This window comes from Carassius carassius, chromosome 1, assembly GCF_963082965.1.
Source record: "Carassius carassius chromosome 1, fCarCar2.1, whole genome shotgun sequence".
Taxonomy (NCBI): Eukaryota; Metazoa; Chordata; class Actinopteri; order Cypriniformes; family Cyprinidae; genus Carassius; species Carassius carassius.
This window is the reverse complement of record NC_081755.1, coordinates 2,851,024-2,874,153: the sequence shown is the minus strand read 5'-3', so window position 1 is coordinate 2,874,153 and position 23,130 is coordinate 2,851,024. Positions and strand designations below refer to the sequence as shown.

The 23,130-nt window shown below is 35.8% G+C and overlaps 3 non-coding genes across 3 annotated transcripts; all 3 read left to right on the top strand.

Moving 5' to 3' along the window:
- Positions 1-9,771: 9,771 nt before the first annotated feature.
- On the top strand, positions 9,772-9,842 carry trnag-gcc (transfer RNA glycine (anticodon GCC)). Its single transcript has one exon. It is a non-coding gene; the product is annotated as a tRNA-Gly (tRNA).
- A 4,713-nt stretch (positions 9,843-14,555) lies between these two features.
- On the top strand, positions 14,556-14,626 carry trnag-gcc (transfer RNA glycine (anticodon GCC)). The gene has a single exon. It is a non-coding gene; the product is annotated as a tRNA-Gly (tRNA).
- Positions 14,627-19,339: 4,713 nt separating this feature from the next.
- Positions 19,340-19,410, top strand: trnag-gcc (transfer RNA glycine (anticodon GCC)). The gene has a single exon. It is a non-coding gene; the product is annotated as a tRNA-Gly (tRNA).
- The last annotated feature ends 3,720 nt before the right edge of the window (positions 19,411-23,130 follow it).

The window sequence follows — 23,130 nt, the reverse complement described above, 5'->3', positions numbered from 1 at the left end:
ATTCACTGCCATTATATAGCACTTTTGTGATGGATTTATACAGTGTATGCTGCTTTGAAATCTCAGCACCCATTCACTGCCATTATAAAGCACGTTTGTGATGGATTTATACAGTGTATGCTGCTTCAAGTCTCAGCCCCCATTCACTGCCATTATAAAGCACTTTTGTGATGGATTTATACATATGCTGCTTTGAAATCTCAGCACCCATTCACTGCCATTATAAAGCACGTTTGTGATGGATTTATACAGTGTATGCTGCTTCAAATCTCAGCACCCATTCACTGCCATTATAAAGCACTTTTATGATGGATTTATACAGTGTATGCTGCTTCAAATCTCAGCACCCATTCACTGCCATTATAAAGCACGTTTGTGATGGATTTATACAGTGTATGCTGCTTCAAGTCTCAGCACCCATTCACTGCCATTATAAAGCACTTTTGTGATGGATTTATACAGTGTATGCTGCTTCAAATCTCAGCACCCATTCACTGCCATTATAAAGCACTTTTGTGATGGATTTATACAGTGTATGCTGCTTCAAATCTCAGCACCCATTCACTGCCATTATAAAGCACTTTTGTGATGGATTTATGCACTTTTGTTGTTTCGAAATCTCAGCACCCGTTCACTGCCATTATTAAGCACTTTTATAATGGATTTATACAGTGTATGCTGCTTTGAAATCTCAGCACCCGTTCACTGCCATTATTAAGCACTTTTGAGATGGATTTATACAGTGTATGCTGCTTCAAATCTCAGCACCCATTCACTGCCATTATAAAGCACTTTTGTGTTGGATTTATACAGTGTATGCTGCCTTGAAATCACAGCACCTGTTCACTGCCATTATAAAGCACTTTTATGATGGATTTATACAGTGTATGCTGCTTTGAAATCTCAGCACCTGTTCACTGCCATTATAAAGCACTTTTATGATGGATTTATACAGTGTATGCTGCTTCAAATCTCAGCACCCATTCACTGCCATTATAAAGCACCTTTGTGATAGATTTATACTGTGTATGTTGCTTTGAAATCTCAGCACCTGTTCACTGCCATGATAAAGCACTTTTGTGATAGATTTATACAGTGTATGCTGCTTTGAAATCTCAGCACCCGTTCACTGCCATTATAAAGCACTTTTATGATGGATTTAGACACTGTATGTTGCTTCAAATCTCAGCATCCATTCACTGCCATTATAAAGCACGTTTTTGATGGATTTATACTGTGTATGCTGCCTTGAAATCACAGCACCTGTTCACTGCCATTATAAAGCACTTTTGTGATGGATTTATACAGTGTATGCTGCTTTGAAATCTCAGCACCTGTTCACTGCCATTACAAAGCATTTTTATGATGGATTTATACAGTGTATGCTGCTTCAAATCTCAGCACCCATTCACTGCCATTATAAGGCACTTTTGTATTGGATTTATTCACTGTATGCTGTTTCGAAATCTCTGTACCCGTTCACTGCCATTATAAAGCACTTTTATGATGGATTTATACAGTGTATGCTGCTTCAAATCTCAGCACCCATTCACTGCCATTATAAAGCACTTTTGTGATGGATTTATACAGTGTATGCTGCTTCAAATCTCAGCACCCATTCACTGCCATTATAAAGCACGTTTGTGATGGATTTATACAGTGTATGCTGCTTCAAATCTCAGCACCCATTCACTGCCATTATAAAGCACTTTTGTGATGGATTTATACAGTGTATGTTGCTTCAAATCTCAGCACCTGTTCACTGCCATTATAAAGCACTTTTATGATGGATTTATACAGTGTATGTTGCTTCAAATCTCAGCACCTGTTCACTGCCATTATAAAGCACTTTTGTGATGGATTTATATACTGTATGTTGCTTCAAATCTCAGCACCCATTCACTGCCATTATAAAGCACTTTTATGATGGATTTATACAGTGTATGTTGCTTCAAATCTCAGCACCTGTTCACTGCCATTATAAAGCACGTTTGTGATGGATTTATACAGTGTATGCTGCTTCAAATCTCAGCACCCATTCACTGCCATTACAAAGCACTTTTGTGATGTATTTAATACAGTGTATGCTGCTTCAAATCTCAGCACCTGTTCACTGCCATTATAAAGCACTTTTGTGATGGATTTATACAGTGTATGTTGCTTCAAATCTCAGCACCTGTTCACTGCCATTATAAAGCACTTTTGTGATGGATTTTTACAGTGTATGTTGCTTCAAATCTCAGCACCCGTTCACTGCCATTATATAGCACTTTTATGATGGATTTATGAACTGTTTGTTGCTTTGAAATCTCAGCACCTGTTCATTGCCATTATAAAGCACTTTTGTGATGGATTTTTACAGTGTATGTTGCTTCAAATCTCAGCACCCGTTCACTGCCATTATATAGCACTTTTATGATGGATTTATGAACTGTTTGTTGCTTTGAAATCTCAGCACCTGTTCATTGCCATTATAAAGCACTTTTGTTCAGGATTTATGCACTGTATGCTGCTTTGAAATCTCAGCACCTGTTCACTTTTTGTTGCTTTGAAATCTCAGCACCTGTTTACTGCCATTATAAAGCACTTTTGTGAAGGATTTATGCACTGTATGCTGCTTTGAAATCTCAGCACCTGTTCACTGTTTGTTGCTTTGAAATCTCAGCACCTGTTCATTGCCATTATAAAGCACTTTTGTGAAGGATTTATGCACTGTATGCTGCTTTGAAATCCCAGCACCTGTTCACTGTTTGTTGCTTTGAAATCTCAGCACCTGTTCACTGCCATTATAAAGCCCTTTTGTGATGGATTTATACAGTGTATGCAGCTTCAAATCTCAGCACCCAATCACTGCCATTATAAAGCACTTTTGTGTTGGATTTATACAGTGTATGCTGCCTTGAAATCACAGCACCTGTTCACTGCCATTATAAAGCACTTTTATGATGGATTTATACAGTTTATGCTGCTTTGAAATCTCAGCACCTGTTCACTGCCATTATAAAGCACTTTTATGATGGATTTATACAGTGTATGCTGCTTCAAATCTCAGCACCCATTCACTGCCATTATAAAGCACTTTTATGATGGAATTATGCACTGTATGCTGCTTTGAAATCTCAGCACCCATTCACTGCCATTATAAAGCACATTTATGATGGATTTATAAAGTGTATGTTGCTTCAAATCTCAGCATCCATTCACTGCCATTATAAAGCACTTTTGTGATGGAGTTATACAGTGTATGCTGCCTTGAAATCACAGCACCTGTTCACTGCCATTATAAAGCACTTTTATAATGGATTTATGCACTGTATGCTTCTTCAAATCTCAGCACCCATTCACTGCCATTATAAAGCACGTTTGTGATGGATTTATGCACTGTATGCTGCTTTATAATGGCAGTGAATGGGTGCTGAGATTTCAAAGCACATTTATGATGGATTTATAAATTGTATGTTGCTTTAAATCTCAGCACCCATTCACTGCCATTAAAAAGCACTTTTGTGATGGATTTATTCACTGTATGCTGTTTCGAAATCTCTGCACCCGTTCACTGCCATTATAAAGCACATTTATGATGGATTTATAAAGTGTATGTTGCTTCAAATCTCAGCACCCATTCACTGCCATTATAAAGCACTTTTGTGATGGATTTATACAGTGTATGCTGCTTTGAAATCTCAGCACCTGTTCACTGCCATTCTAAAGCACTTTTGTGATGGATGTATACAGTGTATGCTGCTTTGAAATCACAGCACCTGCTCACTGCCATTATAAAGCACTTTTGTGATGGATCTATACAGTGTATGCTGCTTTGAAGTCACAGCACCTGTTCACTGCCATTATAAAGCACGTTTGTGATGGATTTATACAGTGTATGCTGCTTTGAAATCTCAGCACCTGTTCACTGCCATTATAAAGCACTTTTATGATGGATTTATACAGTGTATGCTGCTTTGAAATCTCAGCACCTATTCTCTGCCATTATAAAGCAATTTTGTAATGGATTTATTCACTGTATGCTGTTTCGAAATCTCTGCACCCATTCACTGCCATTATAAAGCACGTTTGTGATGGATTTATACAGTGTATGCTGCTTCAAATCTCAGCACCCATTCACTGCCATTATAAAGCACTTTTATGATGGATTTATACAGTGTATGCTGCCTTGAAATCTCAGCACATGTTCACTGCCATTATAAAGCACTTTTATGATGGATTTAGACACTGTATGTTGCTTCAAATCTCAGCATCCATTCACTGCCATTATAAAGCACTTTGTGTTGGATTTATACAGTGTATGCTGCCTTGAAATCACAGCACCTGTTCACTGCCATTATAAAGCACTTTTATGATGGATTTATATACTGTATTTTGCTTCAAATCTCAGCACCCGTTCACTGCCATTATATAGCACTTTTATGATGGATTTATACAGTGTATGCTGCCTTGAAATCTCAGCACCTGTTCATTGCCATTATAAAGCACTTTTGTTCAGGATTTATGCACTGTATGCTGCTTTGAAATCTCAGCACCTGTTCACTGTTTGTTGCTTGCAAATCTCAGCACCTGTTCATTGCCATTATAAAGCACTTTTGTGAAGGATTTATGCACTGTATGCTGCCTTGAAATCACAGCACCTGTTCACTGCCATTATAAAGCACTTTTATGATGGCTGTATACAGTGTATGCTGTTTCGAAATCTCTGCACCTGTTCACTGCCATTATAAAGCACGTTTGTGATGGATTTATACAGTGTATGCTGCTTTGAAATCTCAGCACCTGTTCACTGCCATTATAAAGCACTTTTATGATGGATTTATACAGTGTATGCTGCTTTGAAATCTCAGCACCTATTCTCTGCCATTATAAAGCAATTTTGTAATGGATTTATTCACTGTATGCTGTTTCGAAATCTCTGCACCCATTCACTGCCATTATAAAGCACGTTTGTGATGGATTTATACAGTGTATGCTGCTTCAAATCTCAGCACCCATTCACTGCCATTATAAAGCACTTTTATGATGGATTTATACAGTGTATGCTGCCTTGAAATCTCAGCACATGTTCACTGCCATTATAAAGCACTTTTATGATGGATTTAGACACTGTATGTTGCTTCAAATCTCAGCATCCATTCACTGCCATTATAAAGCACTTTGTGTTGGATTTATACAGTGTATGCTGCCTTGAAATCACAGCACCTGTTCACTGCCATTATAAAGCACTTTTATGATGGATTTATATACTGTATTTTGCTTCAAATCTCAGCACCCGTTCACTGCCATTATATAGCACTTTTATGATGGATTTATACAGTGTATGCTGCCTTGAAATCTCAGCACCTGTTCATTGCCATTATAAAGCACTTTTGTTCAGGATTTATGCACTGTATGCTGCTTTGAAATCTCAGCACCTGTTCACTGTTTGTTGCTTGCAAATCTCAGCACCTGTTCATTGCCATTATAAAGCACTTTTGTGAAGGATTTATGCACTGTATGCTGCCTTGAAATCACAGCACCTGTTCACTGCCATTATAAAGCACTTTTATGATGGCTGTATACAGTGTATGCTGCTTTGAAATCTCAGCACCTGTTCACTGCCATTATAAAGCACTTTTATGATGGATTTATACAGTGTATGCTGCTTCAAATCTCAGCACCCATTCACTGCCATTATAAAGCACTTTTATGATGGAATTATGCACTGTATGCTGCTTTGAAATCTCAGCACCCATTCACTGCGATTATAAAGCACATTTATGATGGATTTATAAAGTGTATGTTGCTTCAAATCTCAGCATCCATTCACTGCCATTATAAAGCACTTTTGTGATGGAGTTATACAGTGTATGCTGCTTTGAAATCACAGCACCTGTTCACTGCCATTATAAAGCACTTTTATGGTGGATTTATACAGTGTATGCTGCTTTGAAATCTCAGCACTTTTTCACTACCATTATAAAGCACTTTTATGATGGATTTATGCACTGTATGCTGCTTCAAATCTCAGCACCCATTCACTGCCATTATAAAGCACTTTTATGATGGATTTATGCACTGTATGCTGCTTTGAAATCTCAGCACCCATTCACTGCCATTATAAAGCACATTTATGATGGATTTATAAATTGTATGTTGCTTCAAATCTCAGCACCCATTCACTGCCATTATAAAGCACTTTTGTGATGGATTTATTCACTGTATGCTGTTTCGAAATCTCTTCTCCCGTTCACTGCCATTATTAAGCACTTTTGAGATGGATTTATACAGTGTATGCTGCTTCAAATCTCAGCACCCATTCACTGCCATTATAAAGCACTTTTGTGTTGGATTTATACAGTGTATGCTGCCTTGAAATCACAGCACCTGTTCACTGCCATTATAAAGCACTTTTATGATAGATTTATACTGTGTATGTTGCTTTGAAATCTCAGCACCTGTTCACTGCCATGATAAAGCACTTTTGTGATAGATTTATACAGTGTATGCTGCTTTGAAATCTCAGCACCCGTTCACTGCCATTATTAAGCACTTTTATGATGGATTTATACAGTGTATGCTGCTTTGAAATCTCAGAACGCATTCATTGCCATTATAAAGCACTTTTATGATGGATTTATACAGTGTATGCTGCTTCAAATCTCAGCACCCGTTCACTGCCATTATAAAGCACTTTTATGATGGATTTATACAGTGTATGCTGCTTTGAAATCTCAGCACCCATTTACTGCCATGATAAAGCACTTTTGTGATGGATTTATGCACTGTATGCTGCTTTGAAATCCCAGCACCCATTCACTGCCATGATAAAGCACTTTTGTGATGGATTTATGCACTGTATGCTGCTTTGAAATCTCTGCACCCGTTCACTGGCATTATAAAGCACTTTTATGATGGATTTATACAGTGTATGCTGCTTTGAAATCTCAGCACCCGTTCACTGCCATTATTAAGCACTTTTATGATGGATTTATACAGTGTATGCTGCTTTGAAATCTCAGAACCCATTCACTGCCATAATAAAGCACTTTTATGATGGATTTATACAGTGTATGCTGCTTTGAAATCTCTGCACCTGTTAACTGCCATGATAAAGCACTTTTGTAATAGATTTATGCAGTGTATGCTGCTTTGAAATCTCAGCACCTGTTCACTGCCATTATAAAGCACTTTTGTGATGGATTTATGCAGTGTATGCTGCTTTGAAATCTCAGCACCTGTTCACTGCCATTATAAAGCACTTATTTGATGGATTTATTCACTCTATGCTGCTTCAAATCTCAGCACCCATTCACTGCCATTATAAAGCACTTTTGTGATGGATTTATACAGTGTATGCTGCTTCAAATCTCAGCACCCATTCACTGCCCTTATAAAGCACTTTTGTGATAGATTTATACAGTGTATGCTGCTTTGAAATCTCAGCACCTGTTCACTGCCATTATAAAGCACTTTTGTGATGGATTTATACAGTGTATGCTGCTTCAAATCTCAGCACCCATTCACTGCCCTTATAAAGCACTTTTGTGATAGATTTATACAGTGTATGCTGCTTTGAAATCTCAGCACCTGTTCACTGCCATTATAAAGCACTTTTGTGATGGATTTATACAGTGTATGCTGCTTCAAATCTCAGCACCCATTCACTGCCCTTATAAAGCACTTTTGTGATAGATTTATACAGTGTATGCTGCTTTGAAATCTCAGCACCAGTTCACTGCCATTATAAAGCACTTTTATGATGGATTTATACACTGTATGTTTCTTTGAAATCTCAGCACCTTTTCACTGCCATTATAAAGCACTTTTGAGATGGATTTATACAGTGTATGCTGCTTCAAATCTCAGCACCCATTCACTGCCATTATAAAGCACTTTTGTGTTGGATTTATACAGTGTATGCTGCCTTGAAATCACAGCACCTGTTCACTGCCATTATAAAGCACTTTTATGATGGATTTATACAGTGTATGCTGCTTTGAAATCTCAGCACCTGTTCACTGCCATTATAAAGCACTTTTATGATGGATTTATACAGTGTATGCTGCTTCAAATCTCAGCACCCATTCACTGCCATTATAAAGCACTTTTATGATGGAAGTATGCACTGTATGCTGCTTTGAAATCTCAGCACCCATTCACTTCCATTATAAAGCACATTTATGATGGATTTATAAAGTGTATGTTGCTTCAAATCTCAGCATCCATTCACTGCCATTATAAAGCACTTTTGTGATGGAGTTATACAGTGTATGCTGCCTTGAAATCACAGCACCGGTTCACTGCCATTATAAAGCACTTTTATGATGGATTTATACAGTGTATGCTGCTTTGAAATCTCAGCACCTGTTCACTACCATTATAAAGCACTTTTATGATGGATTTATGCACTGTATGCTGCTTCAAATCTCAGCACCCATTCACTGCCATTATAAAGCACTTTTATGATGGATTTATGCACTGTATGCTGCTTTGAAATCTCAGCACCCATTCACTGCCATTATAAAGCACATTTATGATGGATTTATAAATTGTATGTTGCTTCAAATCTCAGCACCCATTCACTGCCATTATAAAGCACTTTTGTGATGGATTTATTCACTGTATGCTGTTTCGAAATCTCTTCACCCGTTCACTGCCATTATAAAGCACTTCTATGATGGATTTATACAGTGTATGTTGCTTCAAATCTCAGCACCCATTCACTGCCATTATAAAGCACTTTTATGATGGATTTATGCACTGTTTGTTGCTTTGAAATCTCAGCACCTGTTCACTGCCATTATAAAGCCCTTTTGTGATGGATTTATACAGTGTATGTTGCTTCAAATCTCAGCACCCATTCACTGCCATTATAAAGCACTTTTATGATGGATTTATACAGTGTATGCTGCTTTGAAACCTCAGCACCTGTTCACTGCCATTATAAAGCACTTTTGTGATTTTTTTTTTGTGTGAAGTTTTACACTAAATACTCTTTATTTATTTATTTTTCAAATGTATTTACTTATTTATTTTGCACTAGCCTATATGTTCACGCCATAAGAGAAAAATTAAGGAAGTAAATTAAAACATCTAGCTACTGTATTATCCGCAGATGAAGTAGATTTGTCTTTCGTCATCATTATTTTCACTTTTGTATTGAGAATACATGTATTCCACAGTTCAGAAATGGTTTCTGACCACGGTTTTACTTTAGTAAACATAATTTAGCCGTGGTATTTTAGTAGAGTCACATCTCGCTCATCTGACACATCTGACACATTAACAACACACACTAAACACTTTCTGCAGGACTTAAAGCACAAAGTCTTAAATTCATAAAATGCATAGGAAAAAGTGATTTATGATACAAATGTAAAAGGAAGTCTCTAGAAATGTAACGAAATTAAATTAGTTAATTAATTAAATTAGTCAATGAATTATTAAAACGTCCCTTTTGTTAATCTGTAAATTACATTTAGGTGTGTAATTAAATTAAGTATGACTTAAATCATTCCATTACTTAAATTAATTTTCATTAATTTCCGTTTGAGTTCAATTTAAATCCATCTTATTTACATTACAAAAGCCATTTAATATAACTTTTCCTGTTGTCGTATGACCAAGTATGAACAAGAGCGCCACGAGAGCGCTAGCGGCCGAAAGAATATTGCATCCGTAGTGGTTTAGCACTACCATTGAGAATGAATAGGAAACGGTTTAGGGAAATTCGGCTGAAGCTGCAGCTTGAATCCAGTAGGGGGCGGCGTGCACACCTCATCAGCATTGGTGGTTCAGTGGTAGAATTCTCGCCTGCCACGCGGGAGGCCCGGGTTCGATTCCCGGCCAATGCAGACACACATTTTTACTTTTTAACCCCAAGGCATTTTCTGGTTCTCCATACTATGTGGACCAGCAACCGTTTGGTTACCTACATTCTTCAAAATATCTTCTTTTGTGTTTAACAGAAGAAATAAACTCATACAGGTCTGGAACGACGTGAGAGGAAGTAAAAGATGTTTCAGTTTTTATGTGAACAGTCCCTCTAAAGCTTCTGGAACTCATTACTACACTGAAAAACTGATTGGTTTCCTCAGCACTTTTGTCTTGTTTTCCAGCACACGTTCATAAATCAAGACAGATTTACTGGACAAGTCCTGCATTCTGAGGAATCGATCAAAATCAAGTAAGTTTGTGTTTAAAACAAGAACAAATACCTGCCAAAGTGGTCACTTCATTTTAATGAAACAACAAAAATTAGACTCAATATTTTTAATCAATTTGCTTCCCAATTAAATGCATCTTGATTTAAGGATGTTGATATATTTGTACTGGAAAACAAGACAAAACACTAAATTAGAAAATCGTTTTATTTTGCAGTGTAAAACTTTATGGTTAAATAAAATAACTAACTATAATATGTATACATTCTCACATATGACATAACACAAATGCAGTGTGTGTGCATAGCTACAGTATATAAACATAAACCACATAAAAGTGCATGATTAAAATCCCATTTCTGTCAGTTTCTCTTCTGTAACATGATAAAAGCAGATTCGTCCGGCGTATACATCACAGAAATGCTTCATTTGAGTAAAAGCTGAATGAATCACTTGTGGTTTCTGATGTTTCCAGCACTGATCCGTCGTGCTTAAATGTATTTATTTAAATAAATTATATTTAATAATATAATATAATATAATAATATAATATAATACTGCGTAGTATTTATTCTTGCTCACCACAAACTTTTAAATGGTATTTTAATCAGTTTCCATGTGACATGATTTCTGAAGATCATGTGACACTGATGCTGAAAATACTGCTTTGATCACAGAAAATAAATTACAGTTTAACACATATCCACATAGAAGATAGCTATATTACATAATAATAATAATATTTGACAATATTACTGATTCTATTATATTTTTTATCAAATAAATGGCAGCATGGTGAGCAGAAATGCAAAAACATAAAAAAATAAATTCTAATACAAATATCTTGACTGGAAACATATTCACAATAATGTTGAAAAAATGACAACCAGTCCATGATTTACTGAAAATGACTTTCTTCTTTCAGACTAATCCAATCAGAGTTATATTAAAGTGCTCTACACGGCTCTGGGGGGTAAATAAAGGCCTTCTGAAATTAATAAATGCATTTGGGGAAGAAAAAATTATATATCCATATTTAAAACTTCTTAAATGTAATCTAATTATATTACATTATAAATAAATTATAAAGCACTTTTGTGAAGGATTTATACAGTGTATGCTGCTTCAAATCTCAGCACCCATTCACTGCCATTATAAAGCACTTTTATGATGGATTTATACTGTGTATGCTGCCTTGAAATCTCAGCACCTGTTCACTGCCATTATAAAGCACTTTTATGATGGATTTATACAGTGTATGCTGCTTTGAAATCTCAGCACCTGTTCACTGCCATTATAAAGCACTTTTATGATGGATTTATACAGTGTATGCTGCTTTGAAATTTCAGCACCTGTTCACTGCCATTATAAAGCACATTTATGATGGATTTATACAGTGTATGCTGCCTTGAAATCTCAGCACCCATTCACTGCCATTATAAAGCACTTTTATGATGGATTTATACAGTGTATGCTGCTTTGAAATTTCAGCACCTGTTCACTGCCATTATAAAGCACATTTATGATGGATTTATACAGTGTATGCTGCTTTGAAATCTCAGCACCCGTTCACTGCCATTATTAAGCACTTTTATGATGGATTTATACAGTGTATGCTGCTTTGAAATCTCAGAACGCATTCATTGCCATTATAAAGCACTTTTATGATGGATTTATACAGTGTATGCTGCTTCAAATCTCAGCACCCGTTCACTGCCATTATAAAGCACTTTTATGATGGATTTATACAGTGTATGCTGCTTTGAAATCTCAGCACCCATTTACTGCCATGATAAAGCACTTTTGTGATGGATTTATGCACTGTATGCTGCTTTGAAATCCCAGCACCCATTCACTGCCATGATAAAGAGCTTTTGTGATGGATTTATGCACTGTATGCTGCTTTGAAATCTCTGCACCCGTTCACTGGCATTATAAAGCACTTTTATGATGGATTTATACAGTGTATGCTGCTTTGAAATCTCAGCACCCGTTCACTGCCATTATTAAGCACTTTTATGATGGATTTATACAGTGTATGCTGCTTTGAAATCTCAGAACCCATTCACTGCCATAATAAAGCACTTTTATGATGGATTTATACAGTGTATGCTGCTTTGAAATCTCTGCACCTGTTAACTGCCATGATAAAGCACTTTTGTAATAGATTTATGCAGTGTATGCTGCTTTGAAATCTCAGCACCTGTTCACTGCCATTATAAAGCACTTTTGTGATGGATTTATGCAGTGTATGCTGCTTTGAAATCTCAGCACCTGTTCACTGCCATTATAAAGCACTTTTGTGATGGATTTATACAGTGTATGCTGCTTTGAAATCTCAGCACCCGTTCACTGCCATTATAAAGCACTTTTATGATGGATTTATACACTGTATGTTTCTTTGAAATCTCAGCACCTTTTCACTGCCATTATAAAGCACTTTTGAGATGGATTTATACAGTGTATGCTGCTTCAAATCTCAGCACCCATTCACTGCCATTATAAAGCACTTTTGTGTTGGATTTATACAGTGTATGCTGCCTTGAAATCACAGCACCTGTTCACTGCCATTATAAAGCACTTTTATGATGGATTTATACAGTGTATGCTGCTTTGAAATCTCAGCACCTGTTCACTGCCATTATAAAGCACTTTTATGATGGATTTATACAGTGTATGCTGCTTCAAATCTCAGCACCCATTCACTGCCATTATAAAGCACTTTTATGATGGAAGTATGCACTGTATGCTGCTTTGAAATCTCAGCACCCATTCACTTCCATTATAAAGCACATTTATGATGGATTTATAAAGTGTATGTTGCTTCAAATCTCAGCATCCATTCACTGCCATTATAAAGCACTTTTGTGATGGAGTTATACAGTGTATGCTGCCTTGAAATCACAGCACCGGTTCACTGCCATTATAAAGCACTTTTATGATGGATTTATACAGTGTATGCTGCTTTGAAATCTCAGCACCTGTTCACTACCATTATAAAGCACTTTTATGATGGATTTATGCACTGTATGCTGCTTCAAATCTCAGCACCCATTCACTGCCATTATAAAGCACTTTTATGATGGATTTATGCACTGTATGCTGCTTTGAAATCTCAGCACCCATTCACTGCCATTATAAAGCACATTTATGATGGATTTATAAATTGTATGTTGCTTCAAATCTCAGCACCCATTCACTGCCATTATAAAGCACTTTTGTGATGGATTTATTCACTGTATGCTGTTTCGAAATCTCTTCACCCGTTCACTGCCATTATAAAGCACTTCTATGATGGATTTATACAGTGTATGTTGCTTCAAATCTCAGCACCCATTCACTGCCATTATAAAGCACTTTTATGATGGATTTATGCACTGTTTGTTGCTTTGAAATCTCAGCACCTGTTCACTGCCATTATAAAGCCCTTTTGTGATGGATTTATACAGTGTATGTTGCTTCAAATCTCAGCACCCATTCACTGCCATTATAAAGCACTTTTATGATGGATTTATACAGTGTATGCTGCTTTGAAACCTCAGCACCTGTTCACTGCCATTATAAAGCACTTTTGTGATTTTTTTTTTTGTGTGAAGTTTTACACTAAATACTCTTTATTTATTTATTTTTCAAATGTATTTACTTATTTATTTTGCACTAGCCTATATGTTCACGCCATAAGAGAAAAATTAAGGAAGTAAATTAAAACATCTAGCTACTGTATTATCCGCAGATGAAGTAGATTTGTCTTTCGTCATCATTATTTTCACTTTTGTATTGAGATTACATGTATTCCACAGTTCAGAAATGGTTTCTGACCACGGTTTTACTTTAGTAAACATAATTTAGCCGTGGTATTTTAGTAGAGTCACATCTCGCTCATCTGACACATCTGACACATTAACAACACACACTAAACACTTTCTGCAGGACTTAAAGCACAAAGTCTTAAATTCATAAAATGCATAGGAAAAAGTGATTTATGATACAAATGTAAAAGGAAGTCTCTAGAAATGTAACGAAATTAAATTAGTTAATTAATTAAATTAGTCAATGAATTATTAAAACGTCCCTTTTGTTAATCTGTAAATTACATTTAGGTGTGTAATTAAATTAAGTATGACTTAAATCATTCCATTACTTAAATTAATTTTCATTAATTTCCGTTTGAGTTCAATTTAAATCCATCTTATTTACATTACAAAAGCCATTTAATATAATAACTTTTCCTGTTGTCGTATGACCAAGTATGAACAAGAGCGCCACGAGAGCGCCAGCGGCCGAAAGAATATTGCATCCGTAGTGGTTTAGCACTACCATTGAGAATGAATAGGAAACGGTTTAGGGAAATTCGGCTGAAGCTGCAGCTTGAATCCAGTAGGGGGCGGCGTGCACACCTCATCAGCATTGGTGGTTCAGTGGTAGAATTCTCGCCTGCCACGCGGGAGGCCCGGGTTCGATTCCCGGCCAATGCAGACACACATTTTTACTTTTTAACCCCAAGGCATTTTCTGGTTCTCCATACTATGTGGACCAGCAACCGTTTGGTTACCTACATTCTTCAAAATATCTTCTTTTGTGTTTAACAGAAGAAATAAACTCATACAGGTCTGGAACGACGTGAGAGGAAGTAAAAGATGTTTCAGTTTTTATGTGAACAGTCCCTCTAAAGCTTCTGGAACTCATTACTACACTGAAAAACTGATTGGTTTCCTCAGCACTTTTGTCTTGTTTTCCAGCACACGTTCATAAATCAAGACAGATTTACTGGACAAGTCCTGCATTCTGAGGAATCGATCAAAATCAAGTAAGTTTGTGTTTAAAACAAGAACAAATACCTGCCAAAGTGGTCACTTCATTTTAATGAAACAACAAAAATTAGACTCAATATTTTTAATCAATTTGCTTCCCAATTAAATGCATCTTGATTTAAGGATGTTGATATATTTGTACTGGAAAACAAGACAAAACACTAAATTAGAAAATCGTTTTATTTTGCAGTGTAAAACTTTATGGTTAAATAAAATAACTAACTATAATATGTATACATTCTCACATATGACATAACACAAATGCAGTGTGTGTGCATAGCTACAGTATATAAACATAAACCACATAAAAGTGCATGATTAAAATCCCATTTCTGTCAGTTTCTCTTCTGTAACATGATAAAAGCAGATTCGTCCGGCGTATACATCACAGAAATGCTTCATTTGAGTAAAAGCTGAATGAATCACTTGTGGTTTCTGATGTTTCCAGCACTGATCCGTCGTGCTTAAATGTATTTATTTAAATAAATTATATTTAATAATATAATATAATATAATAATATAATATAATACTGCGTAGTATTTATTCTTGCTCACCACAAACTTTTAAATGGTATTTTAATCAGTTTCCATGTGACATGATTTCTGAAGATCATGTGACACTGATGCTGAAAATACTGCTTTGATCACAGAAAATAAATTACAGTTTAACACATATCCACATAGAAGATAGCTATATTACATAATAATAATAATATTTGACAATATTACTGATTCTATTATATTTTTTATCAAATAAATGGCAGCATGGTGAGCAGAAATGCAAAAACATAAAAAAATAAATTCTAATACAAATATCTTGACTGGAAACATATTCACAATAATGTTGAAAAAATGACAACCAGTCCATGATTTACTGAAAATGACTTTCTTCTTTCAGACTAATCCAATCAGAGTTATATTAAAGTGCTCTACACGGCTCTGGGGGGTAAATAAAGGCCTTCTGAAATTAATAAATGCATTTGGGGAAGAAAAAATTATATATCCATATTTAAAACTTCTTAAATGTAATCTAATTATATTACATTATAAATAAATTATAAAGCACTTTTGTGAAGGATTTATACAGTGTATGCTGCTTCAAATCTCAGCACCCATTCACTGCCATTATAAAGCACTTTTATGATGGATTTATACTGTGTATGCTGCCTTGAAATCTCAGCACCTGTTCACTGCCATTATAAAGCACTTTTATGATGGATTTATACAGTGTATGCTGCTTTGAAATCTCAGCACCTGTTCACTGCCATTATAAAGCACTTTTATGATGGATTTATACAGTGTATGCTGCTTTGAAATTTCAGCACCTGTTCACTGCCATTATAAAGCACATTTATGATGGATTTATACAGTGTATGCTGCCTTGAAATCTCAGCACCCATTCACTGCCATTATAAAGCACTTTTATGATGGATTTATACAGTGTATGCTGCTTTGAAATTTCAGCACCTGTTCACTGCCATTATAAAGCACATTTATGATGGATTTATACAGTGTATGCTGCTTTGAAATCTCAGCACCCGTTCACTGCCATTATTAAGCACTTTTATGATGGATTTATACAGTGTATGCTGCTTTGAAATCTCAGAACGCATTCATTGCCATTATAAAGCACTTTTATGATGGATTTATACAGTGTATGCTGCTTCAAATCTCAGCACCCGTTCACTGCCATTATAAAGCACTTTTATGATGGATTTATACAGTGTATGCTGCTTTGAAATCTCAGCACCCATTTACTGCCATGATAAAGCACTTTTGTGATGGATTTATGCACTGTATGCTGCTTTGAAATCCCAGCACCCATTCACTGCCATGATAAAGAGCTTTTGTGATGGATTTATGCACTGTATGCTGCTTTGAAATCTCTGCACCCGTTCACTGGCATTATAAAGCACTTTTATGATGGATTTATACAGTGTATGCTGCTTTGAAATCTCAGCACCCGTTCACTGCCATTATTAAGCACTTTTATGATGGATTTATACAGTGTATGCTGCTTTGAAATCTCAGAACCCATTCACTGCCATAATAAAGCACTTTTATGATGGATTTATACAGTGTATGCTGCTTTGAAATCTCTGCACCTGTTAACTGCCATGATAAAGCACTTTTGTAATAGATTTATGCAGTGTATGCTGCTTTGAAATCTCAGCACCTGTTCACTGCCATTATAAAGCACTTTTGTGATGGATTTATGCAGTGTATGCTGCTTTGAAATCTCAGCACCTGTTCACTGCCATTATAAAGCACTTTTGTGATGGATTTATACAGTGTATGCTGCTTTGAAATCTCAGCACCCGTTCACTGCCATTATAAAGCACTTTTATGATGGATTTATACACTGTATGTTTCTTTGAAATCTCAGCACCTTTTCACTGCCATTATAAAGCACTTTTGAGATGGATTTATACAGTGTATGCTGCTTCAAATCTCAGCACCCATTCACTGCCATTATAAAGCACTTTTGTGTTGGATTTATACAGTGTATGCTGCCTTGAAATCACAGCACCTGTTCACTGCCATTATAAAGCACTTTTATGATGGATTTATACAGTGTATGCTGCTTTGAAATCTCAGCACCTGTTCACTGCCATTATAAAGCACTTTTATGATGGATTTATACAGTGTATGCTGCTTCAAATCTCAGCACCCATTCACTGCCATTATAAAGCACTTTTATGATGGAAGTATGCACTGTATGCTGCTTTGAAATCTCAGCACCCATTCACTTCCATTATAAAGCACATTTATGATGGATTTATAAAGTGTATGTTGCTTCAAATCTCAGCATCCATTCACTGCCATTATAAAGCACTTTTGTGATGGAGTTATACAGTGTATGCTGCCTTGAAATCACAGCACCGGTTCACTGCCATTATAAAGCACTTTTATGATGGATTTATACAGTGTATGCTGCTTTGAAATCTCAGCACCTGTTCACTACCATTATAAAGCACTTTTATGATGGATTTATGCACTGTATGCTGCTTCAAATCTCAGCACCCATTCACTGCCATTATAAAGCACTTTTATGATGGATTTATGCACTGTATGCTGCTTTGAAATCTCAGCACCCATTCACTGCCATTATAAAGCACATTTATGATGGATTTATAAATTGTATGTTGCTTCAAATCTCAGCACCCATTCACTGCCATTATAAAGCACTTTTGTGATGGATTTATTCACTGTATGCTGTTTCGAAATCTCTTCACCCGTTCACTGCCATTATAAAGCACTTCTATGATGGATTTATACAGTGTATGTTGCTTCAAATCTCAGCACCCATTCACTGCCATTATAAAGCACTTTTATGATGGATTTATGCACTGTTTGTTGCTTTGAAATCTCAGCACCTGTTCACTGCCATTATAAAGCCCTTTTGTGATGGATTTATACAGTGTATGTTGCTTCAAATCTCAGCACCCATTCACTGCCATTATAAAGCACTTTTATGATGGATTTATACAGTGTATGCTGCTTTGAAACCTCAGCACCTGTTCACTGCCATTATAAAGCACTTTTGTGATTTTTTTTTTTGTGTGAAGTTTTACACTAAATACTCTTTATTTATTTATTTTTCAAATGTATTTACTTATTTATTTTGCACTAGCCTATATGTTCACGCCATAAGAGAAAAATTAAGGAAGTAAATTAAAACATCTAGCTACTGTATTATCCGCAGATGAAGTAGATTTGTCTTTCGTCATCATTATTTTCACTTTTGTATTGAGATTACATGTATTCCACAGTTCAGAAATGGTTTCTGACCACGGTTTTACTTTAGTAAACATAATTTAGCCGTGGTATTTTAGTAGAGTCACATCTCGCTCATCTGACACATCTGACACATTAACAACACACACTAAACACTTTCTGCAGGACTTAAAGCACAAAGTCTTAAATTCATAAAATGCATAGGAAAAAGTGATTTATGATACAAATGTAAAAGGAAGTCTCTAGAAATGTAACGAAATTAAATTAGTTAATTAATTAAATTAGTCAATGAATTATTAAAACGTCCCTTTTGTTAATCTGTAAATTACATTTAGGTGTGTAATTAAATTAAGTATGACTTAAATCATTCCATTACTTAAATTAATTTTCATTAATTTCCGTTTGAGTTCAATTTAAATCCATCTTATTTACATTACAAAAGCCATTTAATATAATAACTTTTCCTGTTGTCGTATGACCAAGTATGAACAAGAGCGCCACGAGAGCGCCAGCGGCCGAAAGAATATTGCATCCGTAGTGGTTTAGCACTACCATTGAGAATGAATAGGAAACGGTTTAGGGAAATTCGGCTGAAGCTGCAGCTTGAATCCAGTAGGGGGCGGCGTGCACACCTCATCAGCATTGGTGGTTCAGTGGTAGAATTCTCGCCTGCCACGCGGGAGGCCCGGGTTCGATTCCCGGCCAATGCAGACACACATTTTTACTTTTTAACCCCAAGGCATTTTCTGGTTCTCCATACTATGTGGACCAGCAACCGTTTGGTTACCTACATTCTTCAAAATATCTTCTTTTGTGTTTAACAGAAGAAATAAACTCATACAGGTCTGGAACGACGTGAGAGGAAGTAAAAGATGTTTCAGTTTTTATGTGAACAGTCCCTCTAAAGCTTCTGGAACTCATTACTACACTGAAAAACTGATTGGTTTCCTCAGCACTTTTGTCTTGTTTTCCAGCACACGTTCATAAATCAAGACAGATTTACTGGACAAGTCCTGCATTCTGAGGAATCGATCAAAATCAAGTAAGTTTGTGTTTAAAACAAGAACAAATACCTGCCAAAGTGGTCACTTCATTTTAATGAAACAACAAAAATTAGACTCAATATTTTTAATCAATTTGCTTCCCAATTAAATGCATCTTGATTTAAGGATGTTGATATATTTGTACTGGAAAACAAGACAAAACACTAAATTAGAAAATCGTTTTATTTTGCAGTGTAAAACTTTATGGTTAAATAAAATAACTAACTATAATATGTATACATTCTCACATATGACATAACACAAATGCAGTGTGTGTGCATAGCTACAGTATATAAACATAAACCACATAAAAGTGCATGATTAAAATCCCATTTCTGTCAGTTTCTCTTCTGTAACATGATAAAAGCAGATTCGTCCGGCGTATACATCACAGAAATGCTTCATTTGAGTAAAAGCTGAATGAATCACTTGTGGTTTCTGATGTTTCCAGCACTGATCCGTCGTGCTTAAATGTATTTATTTAAATAAATTATATTTAATAATATAATATAATATAATAATATAATATAATACTGCGTAGTATTTATTCTTGCTCACCACAAACTTTTAAATGGTATTTTAATCAGTTTCCATGTGACATGATTTCTGAAGATCATGTGACACTGATGCTGAAAATACTGCTTTGATCACAGAAAATAAATTACAGTTTAACACATATCCACATAGAAGATAGCTATATTACATAATAATAATAATATTTGACAATATTACTGATTCTATTATATTTTTTATCAAATAAATGGCAGCATGGTGAGCAGAAATGCAAAAACATAAAAAAATAAATTCTAATACAAATATCTTGACTGGAAACATATTCACAATAATGTTGAAAAAATGACAACCAGTCCATGATTTACTGAAAATGACTTTCTTCTTTCAGACTAATCCAATCAGAGTTATATTAAAGTGCTCTACACGGCTCTGGGGGGTAAATAAAGGCCTTCTGAAATTAATAAATGCATTTGGGGAAGAAAAAATTATATATCCATATTTAAAACTTCTTAAATGTAATCTAATTATATTACATTATAAATAAATTATAAAGCACTTTTGTGAAGGATTTATACAGTGTATGCTGCTTCAAATCTCAGCACCCATTCACTGCCATTATAAAGCACTTTTATGATGGATTTATACTGTGTATGCTGCCTTGAAATCTCAGCACCTGTTCACTGCCATTATAAAGCACTTTTATGATGGATTTATACAGTGTATGCTGCTTTGAAATCTCAGCACCTGTTCACTGCCATTATAAAGCACTTTTATGATGGATTTATACAGTGTATGCTGCTTTGAAATTTCAGCACCTGTTCACTGCCATTATAAAGCACATTTATGATGGATTTATACAGTGTATGCTGCTTTGAAATCACAGCACCTGTTCACTGCCATTCTAAAGCACTTTTGTGATGGATTTATACAGTGTATGCTGCCTTGAAATCTCAGCACCCATTCACTGCCATTATAAAGCACTTTTATGATGGATTTATACAGTGTATGCTGCTTTGAAATCTCAGCACCTGTTCACTGCCATTATAAAGCACTTTTATGATGGATTTATACAGTGTATGCTGCTTTGAAATTTCAGCACCTGTTCACTGCCATTATAAAGCACATTTATGATGGATTTATACAGTGTATGCTGCTTTGAAATCACAGCACCTGTTCACTGCCATTCTAAAGCACTTTTGTGATGGATTTATACAGTGTATGCTGCTTTGAAATCTCAGCACCTGTTCACTGCCATTATAAAGCACTTTTATGATGGATTTATACAGTGTATGCTGCTTTGAAATTTCAGCACCGGTTCACTGCCATTATAAAGCACATTTATGATGGATTTATACAGTGTATGCTGCTTTGAAATCACAGCACCTGTTCACTGCCATTATAAAGCACGTTTGTGATGGATTTATACAGTGTATGCTGCTTCAAATCTCAGCACCCATTCACTGCCATTATAAAGCACTTTTATGATGGATTTATATACTGTATGTTGCTTCAAATCTCAGCATCCATTCACTGCCATTATAAAGCACTTTTGTGATGGATTTATACAGTGTATGCTGCTTTGAAATCTTAGCACCAATTCACTGCCATTATAAAGCACTTTTATGATGGATTTATTCAGTGTATGCTGCTTTGAAATCTCAGCACCCATTCACTGCCATTATAAAGCACTTTTGTGATGGATTTATACACTTTTGTTGTTTCGAAATCTCAGCACCCGTTCACTGCCATTATAAAGCACTTTGTGATGGATTTATACAGTGTATGCTGCTTCAAATCTCAGCACCCATTCACTGCCATTATAAAGCACGTTTGTGATGGATTTATACAGTGTATGCTGCTTCAAATCTCAGCACCCATTCACTGCCATTATAAAGCACTTTTGTGATGGATTTATGCACTTTTGTTGTTTCGAAATCTCAGCACCCGTTCACTGCCATTATAAAGCACTTTTGTGATGGATTTATGCACTGAATGTTGCTTCAAATCACAGCACCCATTCACTGCCATTATAAAGCACTTTTGTGATGGATTTATACAGTGTATGCTACTTTGAAATCTCAGCACCCATTCACTGCCATTATAAAGCACTTTTATGATGGATTTATACACTGTATGCTGTTTCGAAATCTCTGCACCCGTTCACTGCCATTATAAAGCACTTTTATGATGGATTTATACAGTGTATGCTGCTTTGAAATCTCAGCACCCGTTCACTGCCATTATAAAGCACTTTTATGATGGATTTATACACTGTATGCTGTTTCGAAATCTCTGCACCCGTTCATTGCCATTATAAAGCACTTTTATGATGGATTTATACAGTGTATGCTGCTTTGAAATCTCAGCACCCGTTCACTGCCATTATAAAGCACTTTTGTGATGGATTTATACACTGTATGCTGCTTTGAAATCTCAGCACCTGTTTACTGCCATTATAAAGCACTTTTATGATGGATTTATACACTGTATGCTGTTTCGAAATCTCTGCACCCGTTCACTGCCATTATAAAGCACTTTTATGATGGATTTATACAGTGTATGCTGCTTTGAAATCTCAGCACCTGTTCACTGCCATTATAAAGCACTTTTGTGATGGATTTATAGACTGTATGCTGCTTTGAAATCTCAGCACCCGTTCACTGCCATTATAAAGCACTTTTGTGATGGATTTATACACTGTATGCTGCTTTGAAATCTCAGCACCCGTTCACTGCCATTATAAAGCACTTTTGTGATGGATTTATACACTGTATGCTGCTTTGAAATCTCAGCACCCGTTCACTGCCATTATAAAGCACTTTTGTGATGGATTTATACACTGTATGCTGCTTTGAAATCTCAGCACCCGTTCAC